Source organism: Desmodus rotundus, chromosome X, assembly GCF_022682495.2.
Source record: "Desmodus rotundus isolate HL8 chromosome X, HLdesRot8A.1, whole genome shotgun sequence".
NCBI lineage: Eukaryota > Metazoa > Chordata > Mammalia > Chiroptera > Phyllostomidae > Desmodus > Desmodus rotundus.
Window position 1 is genome coordinate 14,542,537 of NC_071400.1, and position 27,912 is coordinate 14,570,448.

The 27,912-nt window shown below is 39.0% G+C and overlaps 1 pseudogene; it reads left to right on the forward strand.

The window, feature by feature from the left end:
- The first annotated feature begins 5,988 nt into the window (after positions 1-5,988).
- LOC112299995 (uridine-cytidine kinase 2 pseudogene) lies at positions 5,989-6,795 on the forward strand (annotated as a pseudogene).
- The last annotated feature ends 21,117 nt before the right edge of the window (positions 6,796-27,912 follow it).

Consider the following 27,912-nt stretch of genomic DNA (forward strand, 5'->3'; position numbering starts at 1 on the left):
CTAAGCTGTATTTACTTCTGGGAAACAATGTCCATCTCCCACAGTGGGTCTTTGGGTTATTTGCAATGGCTTCTTGGGTTAAGTGAAAGAGAATAGGTAGTAGCCACCATTAAATTTCACTCACATTCCATGGACTTTTGCCCCTGTGGCTGAGTTGAGGCTGAAGCAGGAAGTGACACATCATTAAAGTAAGGGGAGATATAATAGCTACAGTTGCTCTGGCAGCAAAATTCATCAGAGAAGTCCATGTTATGCTTGTCAAGGAACACCACTGTCTTATAAAGAGATGGAACATACAAAAGTATTCTGTTACCATCCTTAAAACGCCCTCAATACTTAGATATCTTGAGTCACCTGGTGGATCTTTGGTGTTCCTTCTCACAATGAAGAGTTTATAAACTTTTTGTGCCACGTACCTACATAATGAATCCTATGGACTCCATCTCAGAACACATGTATTTATGTGTGAATGTATGTGTATACAAATATATGTATGTATTATGTATATAAAATAAATGACTACCATATGGTAATTAATATGTTATGCTACTTCACATGTAATATAAAAAAACTCATAACATTATACCGTCATTTACCTACTGTTCTTTGTGCTGTTGTTGTGATATATTTTATTTCTCCAAGTTATAAACCCTTTATTATATTATTACTTCTACTTTAAGCAATGAATGATTTTTCAAAGAAGTTTAAAAAGGAGAAAAAATAGTTTATATTTAGTCATGTATTTGCCATTATGACATTCTTCATTTGTGTATATCCAAGTTTCAATCTATTATAATTTTTTATCACTCTGAAGAATGTTCTTTAATATTTTTTATAATGTACATTTTCTTATGAATTTTCTCAGCTTTTGTTTATTTGAAAATGTCTCCATTTTACCTTCATTTTTAAAGATTTTATTTGTTTATTTTTAGAGAGAGGGAAGGGAAGGAGAAAGAGAGGGAGAGAAACAACAATGTCTGAGAGAAAGATCTGTGAAAGAAACATTGACTGCTTGCCTCTTGTGTGCCCCTAACTGGGACCTGACCCACAGCCCAAGCATGTGCCTTAACTGGAAAATGAACCAGCCACCCTTCAGTTCATAGACCAACATTCAATACACTGAGCCATACCCGCCAGGGCTACCCTCATTTTTAAGAAGTAATTTGGTGCCCTGGCCAGGTGGCTAAGTTGGTTGGAGCATCATCCCATACACCAAAAGATCATGGGTTTGATTCCTGAGCAGGGCACATGTCTGGGTTGTGGGTTTGATCCCCAGTCAGGGCACATACAGGAGGCAACTGATCCATGTTTCTTTCTCACATCAATGTTTCTCTTCCTCTCTCTCTCTTTTCTCTCTAAAATCAGTAAAGATATCCTTGGGTGAAGATTAAAATTTTTTTAAATAAATTAAAAATAAATAACAAAGAAAATTAAAATAAATAAATAATAAGAAAATAAAAAAGATATATCCTTGGGTGAAGATTAGAAAACAAATAATTAAAAATAAATAACAAACAAGTAAATAAATAAAACATATCCTCAGGTGAGGATTAAAAAAATAGTTACATCCACATGGAAACCTGTACATGAATGTTCAGACCACATTACTTACAATAGAAAAACCTGTCAACCTTTTTGTGTATGGGATGATGCTACAACCAACTGAGTCACCCAACCAGGCTGTGGATGTAACTTTTAAACTTATCTGGGATAAATACTCGGGAATGCAATTGCTGGGTCATATGGTAGTTAAATGTTTAGTTTTTATTTTTTTAAAGATTTTATTTATTTATTTTTAGAGAGGGGAAGGGAGGGAGAAAGAGAGGGAGAGAAACATCAATGTGTGGTTGTCTCTCATGTGTCCCCTCCTGGAGACACGGCCTGCAACCCAGGCATGTGCCTTCACTGGGAATCAAACTGGCGACCCTTTGGTTTGCAGGCAGGCACTCAATCCACTGAGCCACACCTGCCAGGGCTAAATGTTTAGTTTTTAAATAAACTACCAAACTATTTTCTGAAATGCCTGTGCCAGTTTACATTCCTCAGCAATATATGAGGGATTCAGTTTCTCATCCATTGAAAGCTTTTGGTATTGTAACTATTTTTTATTTTAGACATTTTGATAAGTGTGTAGCAATAATTCATTGTGTTTTAATTTGTATTTCCCTAATGGTTAACGATGCTGAACACCTTATAATTTACTTATTAACTATCTGCATATCGTATTCAGTGAAATGTCTGTTTAGGTCTTTTGTCTACTTTAGAATTATACTGAGTTTTTTTATGGTTGGATTTTTAGAGTTCTTTTTCAGTCTCTAAAATTTTTTATTAACTTTTTAATTTTTTTATTTTTACTTTATTTTTGTTCAAGTGCAGTTGTCCGCGTTTCCCCCCATGGATTTTTAGAGTTCTTTATATGTTACAGATATGAGTCCTTTGTCAGATATATGGTTTGTAAATATTGTCTCCAAGACTGTAGCTTGTCTTTTCATCTTAAGTGGGTCTTTTACAGAGGTAAAATTTTTAATTTTGATATAGTCCAATTTAACATTTTTTAAATGGATTACACATTTAGTGTCACATTTAGTACTTTTTCACTAATATTAATCCTGAAGCTTTTTCCCATTAAAACAATTTTATTGTATTAATTTTTAGATTTATACCTGTACTCCATTTTGAGTTAATTTTTGTATAAGGTATGAGGTTTAGTTTGAACTTCATTTTTGTTTCCTATAAATGTCCGATTCCTCCAGCACCATTTTTAAAAAAGACTGTCTTTCTTCTGTTGAATTACTTGTGCAATATCCCTTAGCACAATAATCTCCAGGTCCATCCATGCTGAGGGATTTCCATATGTCTTTTTAAAAATACATTTATTGATTATGCTATTACACTTGTCCAATTTTCCCCCCTTCACTCCACTCCATCCTGCCCACCCCCCTCCCTCCCACATTTCCCCCCTACAGTTCATGTCCATGGGTCATACTTATAAGTTCTTTGGCTTCTACATTTCCTATACTATTCTTACCCTCCCCCTGTCTATTTTCTACCTACCATTTATGCTACTTATTCTCTGTATCTTTCCCCCCTCTCTCCCCCTCCCACTCCCCTGTTGATACCCTTCCATGTGATCTCCATTTCTGTGGTTCTGTTTCTGTTCTAGTTGTTTGCTTAGTTTGCTTTTGTTTTTGTTTTTAGGTTTGGTTGTTAATAACTGTGAGTTTGCTGTCATTTTACTGTTCATATTTTTGATCTTTTTCTTAGATAAATCCCTTTAACATTTCATATAATAAGGGCTTGGTGATGATGAACTCCTTGAACTTGACCTTATCTGAGAAGCACTTTATCTGCCCTTTTGTTCTAAATGATAGCTTTGCTGGATAGAGCAGTCTTGGATTTCCATATGTCTTTGTTGTAGCACAGAGTTTGGAATGGTTGTATAATATCTGAAATGTAGTTCATCTAGTCCTAACTGTTATTGAAATTAGGCATTTCTCCTAGGCATTAAAAATATGATTTTTGTGATGTATCTGTATTTAATTAATTATTATAGTAGGAGTATTTACTTGTTGTGATTTATTATGTTCTACCCAGCCACAGAAGATGTGTGATTATTTTTACATGTTTTTTTCTTAAACTTGATTGTAATCTACCTGAAGGTAGGAACATTGTCTGCTGTGTTTATTTTGGGTTGTCTGATATTTAGAGGTCATTGTGAAGAAACTAATGAATGAATGAGTGAAATGATGTCTGTAAATTGCTGGTCACATTGTAGGCACTTGATAAAATAAATAGTACTTTTCTTTCCTTTTTGACTTCTGTCAACTGTATATCATAATAGCGTGGAAGCTAAGATTTGCACCTATTATCATAATTTTGCCTGCCTTTGAATAAAGAAAGCAAGAGAAAGCATCAGGGAAGCCTACAGAGGTGGAATGTTGAGGTACAACTGCCTGACCTACTTGTCCAGGTTTACTGGAGCTCAGTCTTTTAACTGACAGCATAAGGATTTGACTTTTTTCCATTTTATCATTTTGAGATTTAGATTGTACTAGTGGATTATTTGTGAAGTAAACCCTCTCATAGTTCAGCTGCAGAAACATATTAAGTTGTACTTAATCTCTTTATGAATTCTAACTAGAGGGTGCCATGATAATCACTTGGCATACTTTCTGTGTAGGCATCTGCAAATGAGGAAAGGAGTTCACAGAAAATGAGGTAGAATTGTATAGCATATTGTGACTACACGGATAAAAGGGAACAGAGAGGACACCGTTCTATCCAAGTTAGTTAATAAGGTTTTTCACATATAAGTAAATATGCTATATAAGTAGCTGGCTTTCAATATGTATCTCTGATTCTTATAAAGGTAGTTGTTGCCCCCCTGCATTCTAGAATCAAGAGCCATGTTGGTAGTATGTAGGCAATTATAAGTCAGCCAGACATTCTGGTTATCAATTGTTATGACACAAATTGAGGGTAAAGGATTTATACTTGATCATTTTTCAAAAAGAATGTTCTAAGCAAAATTCATTGAATTGTCTGAAATTCTTAAATTATTATTGTCAAAGCTGTGACATTTTTAGAAGAGAAGTATCATATTGCCTCCAAAGATAATATATCATAGCAGATGAAACATAAAAGGAATTTTTGAGTGTTTCAATACAAGAATGTTCTTTTGACTTTTAAAGCATTTCATTTTCCTTGGGAGCCAAATGTTTCTACATTTAAACAATTCCATTTGGTCTCCCATCTTGGGAATCAAGTAGAATCAGGTTCCTTCTAGTTTTCCCAGTATTCAATATTTTGGCTTATATGTGGGCAGCATTTTAAAATTGACAGAGCCCACTCCCATTCATTTTCATATTTGGATCTCACAGCAACCATTTGAGATAGGCAGGCAAAAGAGTTATTCTCTTGAGGGTATGGAAACCCAGACTCTTAAAATCTGGCTAGTGTTGTTAGCTTTATCTCATTTTGCTGTACCACAAGCTGAGTTTATGTTTGAACCAGCTTAGTTATTCTTTGTTCAGCCATCTTGATGCCCCCCATTTTACTTTTAGTAGACAAAAATGAATAAGTCAATTTTTGAATTCTTACTGGATGAAAAGACCTATTTTTCTCAAATATTTAATTAGATTTATGTATGGTAACTTACCTTGAACTCTGCTTTCATCTGAGAAATTCTGTCATGGTACAATATATCTGGGAAGAAAAATATGAAATCATAAAAAAAATGCAGGTTGAGATGAAGTGCCTGATTTTAATTTTTTGGGGGGAAGATAGCTTTTCTACTCAAATGGCAGAACTGAGTAGCAAGAAAGGCAGGGCTTTCTGGTAGAATAGGCAAACATGATTATTAATTTGTTAATAAACCACATTTTGTTCCTGTAGCATTTATCATTTTCCTTCTATTGAGCCTAGTATGTTTTTCTATTGATGATGAAGTGCCAGATAAAAAATAATCAGACTTGGTAATTCTGTTTATAGCTATAACTTATTATAGCCATTTTATGTAGCACAATGAAAAAAAATTAGCCTGGGGTTGGATGAATCTGCCTTTTTTGTATGGCTTATTGGCTTGTCCATAATACTTCATCATAACTTTGTGAGTTATTTTCATAAAACATTAGGCCTGCAAAACTGGCCTTGGCTTTGGTGGGTCCCCAGAGGTTGGGAGCATCTCTGCTTAGTCACCCCATGTCCTTTTCTGTCTCCTATTGGTTCATTGCTAAGTGACAAACGCTCTGTCTCTTTTTCTCTTTATTTGTCTCTCTATCGCAATACACATACACACACCCTTTTCCCCTACAAATAGTAAATAGTTGGCTGGACTTAACATTCTAATCAATGTACAGTTACTTTAATACGTTTATCTCATTTTTCTGAATTGACTGGTTGCCTTGGAGTTTTAATTTATTCAAAGAATGTTTAGAGAACGCTCGTGCGTCAGCGCGTGCTGGCCGTTGAGAAGGGGTGGTTTCAGCCATGGCCGGCGATGGCGACGGCGACGGCGACGGCAAGCCGACCCTACTTAACCACAAACTGACAAATGCCCACGGCAAGCCCTTCCTGATTGGGGTCAGCGGGGGCACCGCCAGCGGCAAGTCCTCCTTTTGTCTAAAGATTGTGGACCTTCTGCGGCAGAGCAAAGTGGAAACTGACCAGAAGCAGGTGGTCATCCTGAGCCAGGACAACTTCTACCGCGTCCTCACTTCAGAGCAGAAGACCGAAGCCCTGAAAGGTCAGTTCAATTTCCATCACCCAGATGCCTTTGACAATGAACTCATTCTCACAACTCTCAAAAAAATCACCAAAGGGGAAACCGTGAAGATTCCCGTGTACGACTTTGTCTCCCATTCCCGGAAGGAGGAGACGGTCACTGTCTACCCCGTGAAAGTGGTCCTCTTTGAAGGCACTTTGGCCTTCTACTCCCAGGAAGTGCGAGACCTGTTCCAGATGAAGATCTTTCTGGACTCAGATGCGGACACCCGGCTCTCCCGCATAGTATTAAGAGATGTCAGCGAAAGAGGGGAGGACCTGGACGAGATTTTATCCCAGTACGTTACGTTCACCAAACGTGCCTTTGAGGAATTCTGCTTGCCAACAAAGAAATATGCGGATGTGATAATCCCTAGAGGGGTAGATAATCCAGTGGCCATCAACCTCATCATGAAGCACATCCAGGACATCCTGAATGGAGTGCTTTCCAAGCGGAAGACCAATGGCTATCTCAACGGCTACATGGCTGAATGCAAGAACCAGGCCTCAGAGTCCAGCATCTGGCTGCATTGACTGTGTCTGCCTCCAACCAGGCGCTCCAGGAGACAGAAGGAGGCGGCAGGGGGCTCTGGTTGTCTCTACACAGTTTCCTATGACACTGTGTACTTAAGAAAATGATATATAGATGAAATGACTTTAATCTTGAAACAGAAGTTCACCCTGAGCCTACACGATGAACTGTGCCAACTGTGACTGGTGATTATGAAGCCAATGTGTAACCAGTTATATATATGAACATTTATGGACCACCCACTATGTGCTATTTACTGTTCTAGGGCTTAGGGGTAAAGCAGAGAAGACAGCAATAAATCTCTGACTTCATGCAACATACATTGAAGTATTAGGAGACACAGAATTAAACAATAAATGAAATTGTGCTCTATGTTGTTTCTGTACTCTATGTCATGATTATGGAGTAAAACAAGGGTATGTAGGGGGACAAGGAGTGCCCCTGTCATAAATGGGAGAGTGTGCCATTTAAAATTGGGTGGCAATATAAGGCACACAAGCACAAAATTGGGGGGCGAGGGTAGAGGTGGGGGAGGGAGGTGGGACTGGCTGGAGTGGGGTGGAGGGTTGGGGAGAAAATGCAGACAATTGTAACTGAATAAAAATTAAAAAACTTAAAAAGATAAGTAAATTACAGGCAGAAAAAAAATAAAATAAAATTGGGTGGCAAGGCAAGGCCTCACTGAGAATACACCCTTTCAGTGAACACTTGAAGGAGTTCAAGGAATGATGCATGCAGTTATCTGGGGAAGACAAACAGGCCACGTAGAGGGACAACATCAACTGCAAAGTCCCTGAGATAGACCTATGTCTAGTCAAGTCTGTGAAATGTCAGGTGTTTGGAGCTGAGTAAAGGAGGCAGAGAATGGTAGGATACAAAGTCATAGCTCACATGGAGGAGAAGATCATGGACGGTCTTGTAGTCCAGCACAAGGACTTGAAGAGCTTGGAACCCAGTACAAGGGTTTGCACAGAGAAGCAATATGATCTAACATGTGTTAACTGGATCACTCTGCCCGCTGTGTTGAAAACAGACTTAAAGAAGTTAAGGAGCAAGCAGCAATCTGCAGTGGACCAGGGCAGTTAGAGAGATGGAGTTCTACACGTATTCTGAAGGTATTACCGACAGAGGTTCCTTCTCATGGGGTGTGACTGTGAGAAGTCAGGATGACTCTAAGGATTTTGCCAGAGCAACAGGAATGATGGGATTGTTATGAATTTAGATGGAGAAAATTGAGGAGGAACAGGTTTAGGAGGAAAGTCTGGGTTTTGGTTTTGGACACATTATATTTGAGACACCTATTAAATATTCAAGTGGAGCTATTGAGGAGGAAGATGGATGTACACATCAGGGCTTCAGAAGATATATATATACACACCCACATCCCCCATACACACAGGATGGGGCAAAAGTAGTTTTACAGTTGTTCATATGAAAAATAATACAATAAATAAATAATAATATAACAATAAATGGTGTTTCACATACAACTGTAAACCTACTTTTGTCACACCATATATATGAGATGTCAGCATATAGGTGAAAAGATGGGGGACATCTCTAATAGTGTCAACAACAAAAATAAAATAAAAATAAAACAACAACAAAAATATGAAACAGATGAATTTGCCTAGGGAGTAAGTGTAGAGAAGGGAAGATGTGTGAACACTGGGCCATGTGACCCTCTAACAGTTAAAGGTTAATGAGATCGGGAAGAGCTAGCAAAGATAACTGAAACAGAGATGCCACTGAGGTGATCTGAGAGACCCCATGTATTTGGCTGACACAGTAAACGCAGAACAAAATTTGTTGTTTCCAGGAGTCTCATCACTTTGTTAGACCTTGTACTCTCCCTTAGTTCTGGGGGAGGGCTTCAGAGTTGACTGTATGTAAGGGCACTCCCCCTTCATTTAAATATTTGGTGGGAGATAATTTCCTCATAATTTTATTACAAGATGGCAAATATACTGGGCAGTGACAAATGTGTCAAAGCAAATATTATAATAGAACCACTTTTTGCTCTAGTGAATGCAATGTATTATAATTAAGACATCATTGCACTCCATCATCATGACAGGTCAATTTAGTACTTTGCCAATTTCTTTCTTTCTTTTTTTTTTTTTTTGACTTGGGGTGTGATAGGATAGAGAAGGGTGTGATAGGATAGAGAAGACCCGATTGAGACCAACTAATTGAACATTTGACATTGTTTATTCTCACATTCAACATTAGGTCACACAAAAGAGGACCCAAAGCTGTTTTTCACCTCAGTCACCATCCTTGCTAAACAAATATCTTCTGAAGTGGAAGGTCAAGGCCATATGTATTATGAATTGAAAGCTCAGCCCAACTTTTGATTCTTTGCTCTTTGACTTTTACCTTCCCTGAAACTTGTCTGCCAGTATCTGTCATTTGTAAGAATCAATTTAGAGAATCAGTGAGCTGATATAAATTCTGAGCATAGCTTCAAGTCCCAGGTGAGCTTTCCTAAAGCTCAGTGGCACTGCAGCATCCTCACTGGTACCCAGGAATAGTACTAATTAATTTTCAGTGCCTTTCCCCAACTGAGAATTTTGGTCAGAAAGACTCATTTATGAAAGATGGCCTGGAGCATATTTAAGCACAGAGCCCTTTAATTGGTGTGAGTGAGCAACAGTTGGACTTTCTGAATTGAGTTCTGCCATGGTTAACCAGAGTGCATAGAGACAATACTAATTGCCTCTTAGATCCCAAAAGGAGAAGAGAAAAGGGAAAAATAGAAAACCAAGCAGGAAATCGTCTGACTGCATTACTCCACAGGCATTGTTTCTGTAGTTTGTTTCTTCATATGAACTCTACTTTGAAAAGAAAATATTTGAATTATAAACAGGCAGTGGAGCAGTGGGACTCTATAATACTTTATGTAATTTGATATAACATTTCAAAAATCTCTTTCTTTGAGTCCATACCTTGAAGGGAAAAGGCTTAATGTTTGAACCTGTTAGGTTTTCTGAAAACTTCATTTTCTTTTTGGGATAGGCTTATTGAATTTTGTCCCCTGTTGATTTAAATACTAAAATATTCTCTTGGCTATGATACACATACATACATGCACACACATGCAGCTGGTTTTTAAGAGCTTTTCATTTCAAAGGAGAACTGTCAGATTAGTGAGAGAATAAAGAGTATAGAGTATGTGCTCAATTACAAGATATGTTTTATAAGGAATGAATCATGCTTTTAGGCAGGTAAGCTATATATAAACTCTTTTCATAAATACAATGTGCACGAGTCCAAGAGAAATTGGGAAGGGAGACAGAAATACTGGTAATGCTGTCATACTTGCCTTCTGTGCTATGTTCTTAAGGCCACCGTTCATGATTAAGAGAGAAGTTGGGCACCCAGGGACCTCTCAGGTTACAGTCCATACGCTTGCACTGATCTTCTAAAAGATCCAGGAAAAAGCATTTCAATTTTCCCTAATGAGCTTTTCTTAATGTGCCGATATGAACATGATGAGGTAGCAAGAGCCAAGCTTTACCAAGTCCCAGGTCAGCACACCAGGGCCAACTCCACACAGCACCGCTAGAATCACTGGCACTTTGCTGGCTGGTCAGTCACAACATCCAAAACGTCCATTTTCAAAAATGCTCACCTTGCAACAATTTGTAGGATTTGCCCTTTCTCTAATCGCTTTGGATTTTGACAACTGGTTTGAAATACTGAATTTTAGGCAATAAAGTGCCCTTTTAATTGAAACTGCTCATTGTATGATGAGGTTTTCAGTTCACACGTAGCTGCTGCTCATGATAGCAGGAAATGAAGACAATGGATTTTGCAGTTGTTCTCTCCTAGTGTCCTGTTATTGGAGTATGAGCAGATGTGAATGGAGGACTGTTCTCCGTCATGTTTCCTGGCACAGACATGTGCCTTGCTCAGAGCTTTCTCCCTGCCTGTGCCCATAGGTTTTGCCTTACTGCTTAACTTCACCCATGCAGAGCAGTGTGATATAAAACCTGATTATTTTCTGTGACGTTTCCTTCTTCTCTTTGTATTTATGCACTCATTTGTTCACTCTGTTTTTCTAGAAATGACTATGGGAAAGCTCCTGTGATACTTTGTATTAAGTGGTAAGCAATACCTGAGAATTATAGAGCTGCAAATCAAATGGTTATAAAGTTATAAAGCTCTAACTGTAAGTTACTGAAGAAATACCAGGCAGGCTTCTGGAGAATCTGGGATGATACTGGTGCTTTTGTGATGCAGATGTCCCCAGAAATGCACATAAATATCAGTTGTTTAAATCTCTCCCTTCTTCCTTTGTTGCAGAAGTGGCATCCTACCTTCTTTCTGAGGATCCGCACCCCCTCCAGTTCCCTGCCAGACTCTGCTCCATCAGGTATCCTCTCTCCATAGTTCTTGAAGTTCTCTCTTTTTCCTGGAGGCTTTCTCTCACCTGGAAAATGTGAGAGAGAGCCTCCTCTAGCTCCCAGTTGATTCCTGTCACCTTAAATCACAGTCCTTATCCCTTCCTTGAATTCTGTAGTTATTGAGCTGAAAGTGCTTATTCAGTGTGTATTACAGGTTTAATCATGTCCTCCCAAAATCTGTACACTGAAGTGCTAACCCCAGTACTTCAGAATGTGACCTAATTCAGAAACAGAGTCTTGCCCTGGGTAGCTCAGTTGGTTAGTACATCATCCACATACGCTAGCGTGGCTGGTTTGATCCCTGGTCAGGGTACATGCAGGTGTCAACCAATGAGTGCATCACTGGGTGGAAAAACAAATCTCTCTTTTTCTTTCCTTCTTCCACTCTCAAAAAATCAATCAATAAAAATTAAAACAGAAATAGAGTCTTTATAGAGATAATCAAGTTAAAATGACATCATTAATGTGGGCCTTAATCCAGTAAGACTGATGACCTTAGAAAAAGGGGAAATTTGGCACAGAGACTGATAGATACAGAGGGAAGACAATATGAAGACACACAGGGAGAAGACGGCCGCCTACAAGCCAGTGAATGCCTAAGGCTACTGGAGGCATGGAAAGGGACACAGAATATATTCTCCGTCAGAGCCCTCAGAAGGAACCAACCCTGCTGACAACTTGATCTCGGACTTCCAGCCTCCAGAACTGGGAGACGATACAGTTCTGTTGTTTAAGCCCCCCAGTTTGTCAGACTTTGCTAGGGCAGCCCTAGGACACTAGTACAATGAGCACAAAAGTGATTTTCTAAGGGTGAAATCCAAAGACCCTTTCTTACCTTGGTCAACCCCTCTGACCTTTTCAACCCTACTAGCCACTTTCTGTTTTAAAAGGCTCAGTATGATGAGATACAATATGCCAGAGTACCAGAGTTAGGCCAAGCTGGGCTCAAATTCTTGGGTAATTCTATTCACCTTCTCTACACCCACAAAATAGAATTTTTATGTACCTCATATGGAGTTTGTGAGGATTACATAAGATAATGTAGGTAAAATATGTACCATACATTAAGCACAATAGAAATAAAAAAAAATAAATGTTAGCTCTGTAATTGGGCTGGGAAGAATCTAGACATTGGGTAGTCAGCTGAGATACCAAGTTACATGGTAGAACTCTGGAAGTGAGAGACTGAGCATGGCTTAGCCACAGTAGGTGTTTTCTCCTCCTCCGTGTTCTTACCTTGCTCACTATACTTAGCAACTGTATGCTTTCAGCTATGTGTTTCCTCTCTTATTAGATTTTGAGATCATTGATAGTGGACATAGTAAATATCTGATGAATGAAGAAATTATTGAATGGGACAAATCTAAAAGTGCATTCTTGGCTGATCCAAGGGCTAAGTGTTCATGTTGTTGTATCAAGGCTCAGTATGGAAAGCAGTGAATTGTATGAGTCTGCAAGATGACAGAAGCTGCTATTGAGTTGATTGTTTGGACTGAAATGTGTTTTTCTAAAGTTCTCAACAACTCTCTCTTCCAGGACTGGCTTAAAAAATATACTTGGTAAATCGCCATTGGAGTCAACCAGAGTGAGTGATGAAAATACACTTTCAATATATTTTTTGAAACTGTATATACTAGTACTGTATATTGCTATCACTTTTTAATTGTTTTCTTGTGCTACTCAGATGCAGAGATAACATCAAGACTAACCTTTTAAAATGTTTAAATTTTTAAAGCAGTTTCTGTCTTTAAGAATGCAGAATGACAAGCCAGAAAGAACATTCACTTTAGGAGCCAAAATTCTATGGCAGTAATCCTAGAAATCACAAATATATTAGAACTTGCTAGTTCCTATGTCATTTCAAAAAGTAAGCTGGATCATCACAAAAATAGACTTCCTCAAAGCAATCCTGGTACCGATCAATAGAAAGTGGTACATATATATGATGGAATATTACTCAGCCATAAAAAAGAATGAAATATTTCCTTTTGCAACAGCATGGATGGAACTGGAAGGTATTATGCTAAGTGAGATAAATCAGTCAGAGAAAGATATATATATCATATGATTTCACTTATATGTGGAATCTAAAGAACAAAATAAGTGAACAAACAAAACAAAAGCAGACTCATAGATACAGAGAACAGACTGACAGCTGTCAGAAGAGAGAGAGGGTTTGGGGCAGGGTGGAAAAGGTGAAGAGATTAAGCAGCACAATTTGTAGATACAGAATAGTTACAGAGATATAGATTACAGCATAGGGAATGTGGTCAATGATAACTATGCATGGGGCCAGGTGGGTACTTCAAGCAGCAGGGTGACCACTCTGTAAAGTACATGATTTTGTAACCACTTTTCGGTACATCTGAAACTAATACATAATAATATTGACTGTAAAATGTAATTAAAAATAAAAATAAAAAGAAGTACAGATTGGTAGTTACAAAATAGTCACAGGGATGTAAAGTACAGCACAGGGAATATAGTCAACAATGTATATGCATGGTGCCAGGTGAGTACTGGAAATGTTGGGGGGAATACTTTGTAAAGTATATGATTTTCTAACCACTACACTATACACCTGAAACAAATACAAAATAATATTAAACTGTAATCGAGAAGTAAAATTTAAATTAAACAATGAGTGAGCTTCCTCAGCAAATACTAATTTTCTTTAATGAACAGTCTGGAAGCTCTTTCTTGTTCTTATTATGAGACTATGAGACTTTACACTGATTTTGTTGTAATTTCAACATAAACCTCCCTTTTTAAAAAAATTATTTAATTGTTGTTCAATTACAGTTGTCTGCATTTAGCTGCCACCACTCCCCCGCCAACCCAGCCAAACCCACCTCCCTCCCTTGTTTCCACCCCACCTTGGTTTTGTCCATGTGTCCTTTATAGTTGTTTCTGAAAACCCTTCGCTTCTTTCACATCAATCTTTTCTGGTTTTTCTGGAGCCTCAGTAGCTTTTTCAAACAACTCTGTATTGAACATGGGTTTCAAACAACTCAGTTTACCTATGCTTCCTCTCCTATCCTGTATTTATTCTAGTCTAGATACCTATATTTCTCAGTGCTGATACAGGAAAAAAAAAAGAGAATCATAGTAGCTTTTTCTAGTGCTATTCATTTCAGCCCCATCATGGGGCTTAAAATAAAAAGCTGTATTTGTATGTCACTGAATAAAGATGTTTGCTTCACTAGATAAGATGGTAAACATTAATAAAACATTAATATGATTTAAAAAGACCCAATGGTTGTATAACTCCTGCCTTGAATATAAAAAGCATAAGACGGGGCATGGCAGGAGATTAAGCTGAATAATGAGGCATTTTTCTGAGAAAGAAAGAGAGTAGTAAAGTGATTCTGAACTTCAGGGCAAATCCTTGGCCTAACTCTGTCCCGATTCCATGCAGTCCAGTGTATGCTTTACTATAAAACTCAGAGAATGCTGGGTATACACAATCAATATCCTTTTGTATCATACAACCCAATTCTTCTTTTAAATATGCTGGCATGAGTGTTCTCATCTCCATGTTACTTATAACACTGAAAAATTGGGAACCACTGCTGCAATGTTAAAAAGTACAGAACTGGTTAATTAAACTATGATACAGTCATGTGATGGTGTGTCATGCAGCTGGTAAAATGTTGTTGTTGAAAGAGATTTAATGGCATGGGATTATGTTCACAATATATCCATAATTAGGAAAAAGGAGATTACACATTAGTAAGTACAGTAGGAGACTAATAAAATATATACATATATTCATAGAAGTCTAAAACATAATTCCTCAAATTTTTAACAGTGGCTGTCCCTGAGTTGTGGAATTAAAGATGGGTTTTATTTCTCTTTGTGCTTTAAAAATACTCTCTATACTTTGATAATGGACATGTATTAAATTTACAGTCATAAAAAGAATGGATACCTCTACCCCTTCTAAACACTGTTGTAGTGGGTGGAATGATTGCCGCCCCCCATCTATGTCCATGTCCTAATCCCTGCAACCTATGAATGTGACCTTATTTGAAAAAAAAAAGTCTTTGCAGATGTAATTAAATTAAGGCCTTTGAGATGATATCATTCTGGATTATTTGGGTAGACCTTAAATCCAGTAACAAATGTCCTTATAAAAGACAGAAGAGGAGAAGGCACAAATATAGAGGAGAAAGCCATGTGAAGATGGAAGCAGGCTTTGGAATGATGTGGCCATAAGCTAAGGAATGCTAACAGCCACGAGAAGGCAGAAGAGGCAAGGAAGGAGTCAACCCTAGACCTCCTGAGGGATTATACCTCTGGCCTCTAGAACTGTGAGAAAATACATTTCTGTTGCTTTAAGTTTGTGGTAATTTATTACCGCAGCCACAGGAAACTAATATATGCTACAATGGGCCATGTATCCCATTGGTATTCCTTCTGCATCAACATCTGACTGGGATCTTTTCTCTGGCTGTCCTCAGCCCCACATCACTGTATGGCATCTTCAAAGAGTCATACTGACTTCTGTTGCCAGTTCACTGGTGCTCTTCTCCTCAGTGGCATTTGTGAAAACTTCCTTTTGATACAGACTGCACCTGTCATTTGGTTCTGGGCTGAGAACGTGTCCTCTAGTTTTCTTTGGCACTTGGACATTTGTTATTATACATTCACAAAAGGACCTTAATGGCTACCTAAGGCCTCTGTATTTTCAAAGAAGACCCAGTGACTTTCACTACCCTATATATATGCTAAGTCCTTACTTAATGTCATCAATAGGTTCTGTGACTTTAAGTGAAATGACATATAATGAAATCAATTTTACTGTAGGCTAATTGATGTAAACAAGAGTTAAGTTCCGACAGTGTCTCAACAACCTTAAAATGAGATGTTATTTGAGGACCTGCTGTATCTGCAGTGACTTAAAGAGGTTCCCAAATGACATGGGCACCCAGCTGATATATTATACAGTTAGAGAAAGGGAAATTCTTTATAGCAACATGGGGAGAAATCATTCCCAAATCGATAAAGAGGTTTCCCAAATACCAGAGCTAGACCATGTGTAGACATTTTGCTGTTCCTATTTGCTGAGAAAGTGAAGCTAGAACCTGACTCAGTCTACTGTGCCAGCTTCATCTGCCATCTCTTGTCGGCTGTCCAGTAATATTGGTGGTGTGTTCCCCGACCCCCCCATGCCATTGCTCATACTGTCTGCTCTACCTGGGGCCCTCCCCCACCATGGTCCTCTTACTCTGACTCACTCCCCGCCTGCTCTCCCAATCCAGCCTGGGCTGGATACCAGGCCTGGGCTCTTGTATTTCCTTGGAAGCATGGAAATACATCTATCTCTGCTCTACTCACAATGTGTGGAAGTGATCTCTTTGTGGAGGTGGGGCATTTTCAAGTCCATGTTACCTGATGAGAGAGTTTCTTCAAGACAAAAGAAAGAGAAAATGAAGCAAAGTCTCCTGTGGATGGAATATTATCTATGGCTGAATAATCTCTGCAAAGAGAAGGCAATAATAAACCACTGCCATGGAAATCTTTTATCTTTTGCCCACTGGATCTACATGCAAAATTCCCTAAGCAAAATTCTCATTTTCTCTTGCAGGGGGAAAAGAAAAGCAGAAGCTGATGACAAAAGGTTGAATAGGGCCCTCCCAAATGTGAGAAATGTGTACTTTGAATGATCATAACAAAAAAAGAAAATGATCTGTGTGGCCCTCCTCTACCGTACTGTGAGCTACTTGAGGGATGCAACCTCTAGTTTCCCTGCACTTAGTGCAGAGTTGCTGCTTCTTAGATAGTTGTGGAAAGAATGTGTGAATATTTTCCTCTTAGCCCTGTGCTTTTTGCTCAGGAATTGTGAAGGGAGAAGCACAACAAACACACTGATACCAGATCTGCCATGTGTCTGGATTAGTGTCCTGAAGCCCTTCAGATAAAACCTTTCTATCACCCATCTCAGACAGGATTTTAAGCAGGTGAGAAAGGGGAAAATATATATAATCCTTTCTGTTTTCAGTGTAGAAAAATTAACAAGGAGCTTTATGCTGGGAGGTGATAAGGATGCCACATACAATGGGGAACATCAATGCACAGTCTCTCTGTGGTCAATAAATATGGTGGTTTCAGAGGAGATTTTGCTAAGAGGCTAATCAACTTTGGTCCTGATAGCCTCCACATCAGGGCCCAGGATGTCAGGAGTAATTGATGCAAGGTGGTGAGCCCAAGCATTTGCAAGCTGTACTGCTCATGCTAAAACAAGACAGGAGGTGGTTTTCACTTACTGCTATCGGACTTGAGCACAAAATTTGAAAAGAACTCCTTAGATGTATGATCCCTCCTGGAAAGGAATGGCACTATGCTCTTCCTTGTCTTAAGGTTCTTGGGCCAACCCTAATGGTCTCTTGGGAGTGTCTCAGAACATTCTCAGTCTGGAAGAAGAAAGCAATTTAGAGCTGGGAAGAAAAGCAGGGGAGTCAAGAGCCACAAGATTGATCAAACAGGTTACCACACTGAAAGGGCAGTACTAGCTGGAAGCCAGAGAAGCATAAGGGAGCAAGCAGAGAGGAAAGAAAAATGCAGGGAGTTGAAACTGATGACAAAAGTAGTTTCAGGAATACAGCCTTCCTTTGCATGGCTTGGTATGCTTTGCTGGGCAAGGGATATGCTGTTAAAGCTCTAGAATAGCTGTCTTTCCCCTCTTCGTGGTCTAGTAAGGTTAGCCAAGAGCTGACAACCATGAGGAATTGTATGTTTTGAGGTATGAGTGGGATTAATAGATACTTTTCAAATGCAATACCTATGCTGAAAAATTAATTTGAGGATTAATGATATATCTTTTGTGACACATAGAACACCACACATGTCAGTCAACAAATATTTACTGAGCTGTATTTATTGATTGTGAGAAAATCATACTAGAGAAAAGTGGGTATAGAAATGGGTATTACATCCCATGTACTCAGTAAATATAAAGTATCTTGTCTTACATAATAAGAGCATGAAGAGAGATGAAAAAACATGGGATGTGCTCTAGATACAGTGCCAGGTAAAGTATGGGAAAGTAAAGTGACAAGAAATGAGGCTGGAAAGATATGTTAGGATAGACTTCAATGCCAGCTACAGCAGCTATTACTTAGAATGCTAGTCAGATAGTATTATGTAGAATGTCTTGGAAACGTGGAAGGCAATTAGGTCTTTGCATTGGTTTAAGTCGGGATGATGGGGGTCTTACCTACTCAATGAGAAGATAAGAAGGTGGAAATGAGAAGAGAATAGAGACAGGACTGACAGACATGTTGGTGAGCTAAGTTGGCTCTGACTTAGTGATTGATTGACTGTTGGGAATAAGGAGGAGAAGAAACAAAGATGACAACTAGTTCGAAGCTTGGGTGACTTGTTGAATAGAGTCACTCATAGAAATAGAGAAGTCACCCGAAGTCATTGATTTGAAAGAGGAGATTTGCTTGGTTTTGTACATTGGGTTCGTGGTACTGGCTGAACATCTAAATGGAGACATCCAAAAAGTGAGGGTAAATCTCATTTTCATTTGTTCCCATAGGTCCCCATACTTTCCCTACCTCTACACTCACCACCTTCCCTTGCAGCTATTTGTGTAATGAGTTTCTGTTAGCTATGTATGGAGGAGAAGTTTGCTTGTTCAGTGTATTACTGAGAAATCATAGGTTCACAGTACCATTTTTTATTTTTATTTTATAATTTATTTATTTTTAGAGAGAGGGAAAGGGACGGAGAAACAGAAGGAGAGAAACATCAATGTGTGGTTGCCTCTCACATGGCCCCCACTGGGGACCCGGTGCACAACCCAAGCATGTGCCCTGACTGGGAATTGAACTGGTGACCCCACAGTTCGCAGCCTGCACTCAATCCACTGGGCTACACCAGCCAGGGCACAATGCTACTTTTGTGTGTGTGTGTGTGTGTGTGTGCATTGATTATGCTATTACAGTTGTCCCATTTCCCGCCCCCCTCACTCCACTCCACCCTGCCTACCCCCTCCCTCCCACATTCCCCCCTATAGTTCATGTCCATGGGTCATACATATAAGTTCTTTGGCTTCTACATTTCCTATATTATTCTTACCCTCCCCCTACCTACTATTTCTACCTACTATTTATGCTACTTATTCTCTGTACCTTTCCCCCCTCTGTCCCCCTCCCACTCCCATGTTGATAACCCTCCATGTGATCTCCATTTCTGTGGTTCTCTTCCTGTTCTAGTTGTTTGCTTAGTTTTCTTTTGTTTTTGTTTTAGGTGTGGTTGTTAATAACTGTGAGTTTGCTGTCATTTTTACTGTTCATATTTTTTATCTTCTTTTTCTTAGATAAGTCCCTTTAACATTTCATATAATAAGGGCTTGGTGATGATGAACTCCTTGAACTTGACCTTATCTGAGAAGCACTTTATCTGCCCTTCCATTCTAAATGATAGCTTTGCAGGATAGAGTCATCTTGGATGTAGGTCCTTGCCTTTCATGACTTCAAATACTTCTTGCCAGCCCCTTCTTGTCTGTAAGGTCTCTTTGGAGAAATCAGCTGACAGTCTTATGGGAAGACCTTTGTAGGTAACTGTGTTCTTTTCTCTTGCTGCTTCTGAGATTCTCTCCTTCTATTTCATCTTGGCTAATGTAATGATGATGTGCCTTGGTGTGTTCCTCCTTGGGTCCAGCTTCTTTGGGACTCTCTGAGCTTCCTGGACTTCCTGGAAGTCTATTTCCTTTGCCAGATTAGGGAAGTTCTCCTTCATTATTTGTTCAAATAAGTTTTCCATTTTTTGTTCTTCCTCTTCTCCTTCTGTACCCCTATAATTCAGATGTTGGAACATTTAAAGATGTTCTGGAGGTTCCTAAGCCTGTCCTCATTTTTTTCAATTCTTGTTTCTTCATTCTTTTCTGGTTGGATATTTCTTTCTTCCTTCTGGTCCACACCATTGATTTGAATTCCAGTTTCCTTCCCATCACTATTGGTTCCCTGTACATTTTCGTTTGTTTCTCTTAGCATAGCCTTCATTTTTTTCATCTAATTTGTTATCAAATTCAACCAATTCTGTGAGCATCCTGATTACCAGTGTTTTGAACTGTGCATCTGATAGGTTGGCTATCTCTTCGTTGCTTGGTTGTATTTTTTCTGGAGCTTTGATCTGTTCTTTCATTTGGGCCATTTTTTTTGTCTTGGCACCACAATACTACTTTTTAAAATCAGTGATTAGGAGCAAGGTCAAGGCCAAGTCTGATGGGTCACATTTACCCAAGTGGTCATTGAAGCCACTAAGTAGATGAAATCATAGAGGGAATGTCATGGGTTGAATTGTTTCCTACCAAAATTCATGTGTTGAATTCTGAAATTCTAATACCTGAGAATGTGACCTTATTTGGAGATAGGATGTTTACAGAGGTAATCAAGTTAAAATGAGGTTATTAGGGTGAGCCCTAATCCAATATGACTGATGTCCTTATAAAAAGGAAAAATTTGGACAGAGACAGACATGCATATGCCGGGGGGAAAAATAATTTCCCCTCTTTCCTTCTATGTTCTTGAGTGAGATCCCCATGTAATAAAGCCATCACTTTAAACATCATCTCCAGCTAAAGACAGAAGAAGATGTTGGGGAAAGGGAAGTCAGTTATGGAGGGTTACCAGGCAAAGCTCTAGAGATTTAGAGTCATCCTCCCCTTCCTGGTATTGAGAGGATGACACCCTTGAAAATATATTTTCCCCTCATATATGTAAATGTCTCTTACAAAAGGGTAACTTCTACTTGGTTTTAAGAGCTTCTCTCCTGTCTGGTATTTCTTTAAAAATAACCAACTCAAGCTAATCCTTCTGTCAAAGAGTCATATTTTGGGTTAACATATCCTGCTTCATTTCACATAGAAAGAATAACATATGAAGAAATATGGGGAAAAGATAGCCACCTACAAGCCATGCTGAGAAGCCTGGAATATTTCCTTCCATCACAGCCTCAGACAGAACCAACCCTGCTGAGACCTTGACCTCAGACTTCTAGCCTCCAGAACTGTGAGACAAATTTCTGTTGTTTAAGCCCCCAACTCTGTGGTAATTTGTTATGGCAGCTATAGTACACTAATAGAGGAAGGGAGTATACAATAAAGAGCAGGGGACTAAAGTTAAAAGCATAGGGTCACTTCTACCAAGGATGAAAGAAGACAGGAAATAAAAAAACAAAACAAAACAAAAATGTATTGGTCATAGAGTTGGAACAAGAATAACAGTAGTGTCCTGTCAGGAAAACCAAGGGAGGAGAGAATTTCAAAAAAGGGATAACAGTGCCAAATGCTACAGGGAATTTGAGTAGGACAGAGACTAAATAGTTTTTACAATTAGGAGGTCCTAGAAGTCTTACATCACCTATGGTAAGGGGTAGGGGTTGGAGAAGCCAGGTTACAGAATGTTGACGAATAAGTGGGAAGTGAGGGACTGTTGACGATGAGGGGTGGTCCATTCATGCTAGGACATGTCTGAAGAGTGGTACAGGATAGCTAACTCAGAATCAGCTGATAAGACTATGAAAAGGTGGATTTCCAGTGTCAAACCCAGAATTGTATTTGGATTCATCCAGTCTGGTTTGAGGCCTAGAAATTTGGTTCCTTAAAAAGCACTCTGGGTGTAATGAACAGGATGATTTGAGAACCACTTACTAGATTGTTTTGTGAAGAAAATTGTCAATGAAGTAGAAGAGAAAGAAGACTATTGATCAGGATGGGATAGGAAAAATTTCCCTAACAACCCCCACATATCAGTGTTTTTGACCCATTTCTCAGAGAAAAATGCTAATTTCTCACTCATACTGTATGATTATCATAAGCCAGGGGAGAGGTCCTGTTGAACCTGGCTGACAAGGCTTCAATCATCTTGCTGCCATACCTTGTCGAACATTTCATACCTACTCTTTTAAGCTATGTCTCTAAATGACATATTGCCTTCACTCCCAAATTCATTGGCCAGAACTAGTCACATGAGTCTACCTAACTGCAAGGGAGTAGGAAAAGAAGACTTTATATTCCTGAAAAGAGAGGAGAACCAGATATTAGTGAGGAAGAGTCAGAGAAGTAGAAAAGTGTTTTTAGCTTGGGAGAGAGCTAAGCATGGGTGTAGGCCAAGAGAAAGGGGCCAGAAGAAGAGGGATTTGAAGGGCAGAAGGAAAAGGGTGAGAAAAAAAAACAAGAATTAACAGGGTAAAGTCCTAGAAGAAGGATGAGCAAGAAAGTACCTATGGGGGGGGTGATGTCTCACATTTGACTCTTAAGGAAAAGTCAAATGTGAACAAAACAGGGAGAAGGAAGTCTCTCATTTTGCAGGCCACAGAAATGTATCACTGTTAGCAATATTATTCTGAGACTTGACCTGTCCCTTCCTTTCTCCTTTCTAGACTTCTATTTACAATTCTTTCATATGAGAGTTCAGACAGTTCCAGCACTTCCAAAATTACCCTAAGGCAGGGGTGTCAAACTCATTTTCACCGGGGGCCACGTCAGCCTTGGTTGCTTTCCAAGGGCCGAAATAATTTTAGGATTGTATAAATGTAACTACTCCTTAACTGTTAAGGTGTTGAAATTACACTTGGCCCTTTGAAGGTATATATGAGGCGGATGTGGACCCCAGTGAAAATGAGTTTGACACCCCTGCCCTAAGGCAATTAGTCAACAGGACTGAATTAACAGGGCATTCAAGAGTCAATTGCATCTATCCATCTTAAAGGTAAAGTTCTGAGTTGAATCAAAGCATATACTTCAGGGTCCCCTCTGGATTGGCAGTTTCATATTTTCCTTTTTGAACGGCGTGTTATTGTGTAGGTTCCCAAAGTGTCAGTTCTCCTGGACATGGTCATACCATTACAATTTGAATAGTGAACTATGCCACTGGGTTAGGGAAACAGTAATGCTATTGCTTCCACTATATTTACAATTCTACATCACGAGAAACAGGATTCTAGATCTGCAAGGGACCTTGAGGTAGGACCATACTAAACTGACTAAAGTAAATGAAAAATGATTTATTTTCTAATTTACAAAGCCCACGTCAGAAGCTGATACCCAGTTGTTACTGTTCTTCCTTATGGTTAGCCTAGTTCCCTCATCTTGCATTTGAGATATCTGTCCTTTCCTTTTGCTTTCTATGGGCACGAGAACAAATGTGCAAGCCTTTATATACATGAAGAGTGTTGACTGTAAAAAAAAGTCAGCCAGACATTTCTCCAGCAAAACTGACTTATTCAAGAACAACAAGGAATTGAAATCCAGTACGTGCAACCACTGTGAGCCAAGTCCACTAAAACAAAGGAGAATAATATCTTTTATAAAGAAGAAGAGGAAATTGGGTGGGCTGTTTCCCTGTTGTGCTTTGCATAGATGTAGGGCATAAGAGCTCCCCCTTCTGGCCTCCCTACTTCACTTTATTTTTTTTATTTTTATTTTTAATTTTTATTCAGTTACAATTGTCTGCATTTTCTCCCCGTCCCTCCACCCCCTACTTCACTTTAAATGAGGTTTCTGTATATTCATTTTTCTTAGAAAACCATTATTATACCATACCACAGTCTGAATTTCAAACTCAAAGTATCTTTTGTCTTCCCCAGAAAATTATCAAGTGGCTAATATCTTCCAGTCACTGGCTATAAAATTAATAAGTTAATGAATGACTTTTGCTTTCAAAAAACTTGTAAGGCAGAAAAAATAATTTTCCATCTATTCCTCTAGATTCTTGGCTGAGACCTTCCCACCCACCCCATATTAAAAGATTAATAAGAGAAAAACAAATGGAAGTTTAATAACATGTATATCTCCTGTATACATGGGAGAGACCCAGGAAAACTGAGTAGCTCCCAGAAATGGCCCAAGCTATCACCTTAAGTGCCATTTCAAGCTAAAAACAAGATGTTGGAGGTGGAGGGAGGCCAATTTTGGGAGGTTTTTCGGCAAGGCACAGTAAACAGGGGTATGAGTGTTTTACAGATTTAGGCTATTTGCCTTCTCCATTGAAAAGAGTTTCTAGAGACTGAGTCATCCTCCTCTTTCTGGTATGGAGAGGGAGACCCCCTTACCAATAGAGATTTCCCTTATAAATGTAAATATATCTTAGAAAAGAGTAACTTCTACTAGTTTTCAAAGCTATTCCCCATCTGCTATTTCTGAAAAAACAACCCCTCCAGACAATCCTTCTGCCTTGCAAATTGGTAAAGCCACTAAGGAAAACAATATGAAGATTCCTGAAAAAAAATTAAAACTAGAACTACCATATGACCCACTAAACCCACTTTCAGGTATATATCTGAAGAAATCCAAAACACTCATTCAAAAAGACACATGCATCCCTATGTTCATTGCAACATTATTTACAATAACCAAGATGTGAAAGCAACCTAAGTGTCCATTGATAGACGATTAGATAAAGAGTGGTACATATATACAATGGAGTATTACTCGGCCATACAAAAGAATGAAACCTTGACATTTGTAATAATATGGGTGGACCTAGGGGGTATTATGCTAAGTGAAATAAGTCAAACAAAGATAAGTACCATATGATTTCAGTTACATGTAGAATCTAAAAATAAACAAACAAACAAAGCAGAAATAAACTCATAGGTACAGAGAACAAATTATGGTTGCCAGATGAGAGAGGTGTTGGAGGACTAGGTGAAAAAGGTGAAGAGATTAAGAAGTAAAATTAGAAGTTACAAAATAGTCACAGGAATGTAAAGTACAGCACAGGGAATACAGCCAATAATATTGTAGTAACTGTGTATGGTGCCAGGTGGGTACTAGAGTTTTGAGGGGAAAAGATCACCTTGTAAGTTTTATAAATGTCTAACTGTTGAAGGTGAAATGGCACCAGGTGTTAGACTGGTGGAATCAGACGGGACCTTGGTTTAGCAACCTTGGTACTTGAGCTATGGCTAAGAAAGAACTCAGAATCAAGATGCAAACTGTAAGAGAAATATTATTTAGAAACTCGCAGAGGTAGAAGAAGTGAGTTGCAGAAGAAATGGACTCAGGAAACAAGTTACAGAGGCAAAAGAAAGGCCCTTTCTTTGGAGAAAGAAAGAGACAAGGAAAAGTTAACCCCTGGGGGAAGAGGGTGGGGAAAGGCACAAGCTTGCTCCATAGAGAGAGCCACACTGGGTCCTCCATCTTGAGGGTATTGATCTGGAGGTCCCAGGGGAGGATCTCAATAGTATATTCATAAGTTTTCCAGATGTGTTCTTGCAGGGTTGTGGTGTCCACTAGTTGGTCAGTGCTAGAGCAGGGGTTCATTAGTCATTGCAGCTGGTCCTGATGTCAGCCATGGAGTCACTTGTCCGGTTTTGCTGCTTCTCTGGGCCTGGAGCTGAAACAGAATTGAGGCCTAGATGTTATTCGTAGGGGTTAATGCTTAAGGGAGTGGTCATGAAAGGGCCTAGATGGGAATTGCATGAAGCCACTCTTCTGCCCTTTGTTCCACCTGGAAGGGGTCTACCTCAGGACTAGTGATATGCCACAGGAAGAAAGGTCAGGGGAGAGTATGGACCACATGACCAGCACTATGAAAGGTCAGGGGCTCTAAACTGCATGAGTGATGATATGTTAGGGAAGGAAAGGTTACCCTGGGGCTGAGGTCCTTGTTTTCCCAGTTTTTCTCATTGCTAGGCACCCGAGGCTTTCCATGCTGGTGACCTTCTGTACCTGGCTCACCGTCCTTGCTCTGCTTATGTCTGTCTAACTGCCTATCACATAACCACTATGCTGCACACCTGAAACTAATATAATATTCAATGTCAACAATAACTGAAAAACAATAAGAAATACTATATACAAGAGTAAAAATAAAACATACAAAGTACCTAGAAATAACAAGATAATGTTTCTGCCAAAGAGGTATATATTGGGGTGACATATTTGCTCCCCCCCTTTTTTGGAGGAAAACAAAAAGGAGTTCTATGGAAAGTAACCTCACATGGTGATCTGATCATAAATGTCTAACTAGGCAGGCCATTGTGGATAGTCATGCCCCAGGCATATAACTTTTAATAAAAGGTTAATCTTTGCCTTAACCAAGCTCTGTCCATTGTTTTTATGCATCTAAGTTAACATACCTTAGAAATAAATTGTAACCACCCACAAGAAAGCACATACTTTTGTTAACTATCCTGTAATTCAATATCTGCCTTGCTTTTTCCCCACTTTGTAACCTTCCTTAAATTCCCTCCTTAATTTCAAATGCATAAAAGAAGCTGCAAAACTGTTATTGTCCAGAGCATTTAGGATCTTGCTTCCCAGCACATGGTATCAGTTTGATTCAAATAAATTCATAAAAATTGTCTACAGGTTTGGAGGTTTCTTAGAACACCTTCAAATTCATAATCTAGTTGGAGAGAGAGAGTTGCACATTATATTCTGATTGTTTCTTTCCCTGTGGCTTAACAGAGCTTGGTGCCAAGAATAATGGAGCACAAAGAAGGAATGAATTATGCCTGGAGCCGTCAGTAAAATCTTCACAGAGCAGGTACCAGTTGACCTGTCTTGAAGTCTGAGTAGGAGTTCCTCTTTCTTTCTAATCTCTAAATCCTCATCACTCTTCTACTTCCTTATTTAGTTATATAACTACATTTATACCCCCAAATAGTCCCATGGTTGAATTTTACCCTGGCATTTATAATGGACTCTAATCCCACCCAATACAAAGTGGGCAGCCCAGACTCCCTCCAATATCTAGGGATTCTTGGTAAGGGCTGAGGACTGTTTTATTTAGTCACCTCTGAATTCTGTTCTCTGTGGCCACTTGATCTTTGCTTTGAGGCTTATCCCCTGAAATAAACTTGCTTTTCTTTTCCTGCATTGCTTCACATAAGTCCTGCACTGTGTGTGTGTCAGGGGTTGGGGGGCGGGGCTTCACTGTTCCTCATACCTTTGACCTAGGACTGTGTGTAGCCGAATTTGCTAAGGTTTTAAGACATGAAAAGGAGGCGGAATTGGGGAGAGAACAGAGGCAGAAATTCAGCCCATGAGCCACTGCTCAAGCCTTGTGCCTTCACTGGGTCCTGGGTGAAAGGGGCACCTTTTACTAATTAACTCAAACTTGATGTATGGGTTAGTGGCAGACCTGAAAGAGGTTTACACCCTAGTATAGCTAAACAATGTCAGAGTGAAATTCTTAAAATACTTGTAATTTCTGCCCTGGTAGGATTGCTAGATTTAGCAAATAAAAATACAGGACACCCAGTTGAATTTAAATTTCAGATAAACAATAAATTTTTTTTTTTTTAGTATAACTATGTCCCAAGAAATATTTGGGGCATTTGAATACTAAAAATTATGTGTTGTTCACCTGAAATTAAAACACAAAGTGTGTACTTAAGTTTGATCTATAACACTAGCCCTGGGAGATATTTTCCAGACCTCCTTTATATTTATGATTTCCCTGCTCTTTGAGCTGCACGACCTCTTGCTCCTGCCTTTCACCTCTTCTCTGTCCTTCTGCAGCTCATTTCTTTTTAATCACACCAATTTCTTTTCATTTCTTGTAGAGAGCAGTTTAGCCATTAGTATAGTCTCAGTCCAGACTATTCAGTCACAGCCCAGGGGGCTCATCTTCATAACCAGACATGGACTTTGTCCTAAATATAAACAGTTCTCTCCCAGAGAGGAATTTTACAGCCAACTCAGCATACCAAGTGTTCTTGTTCTTCAATAGAGTTACCTAGCCAGAA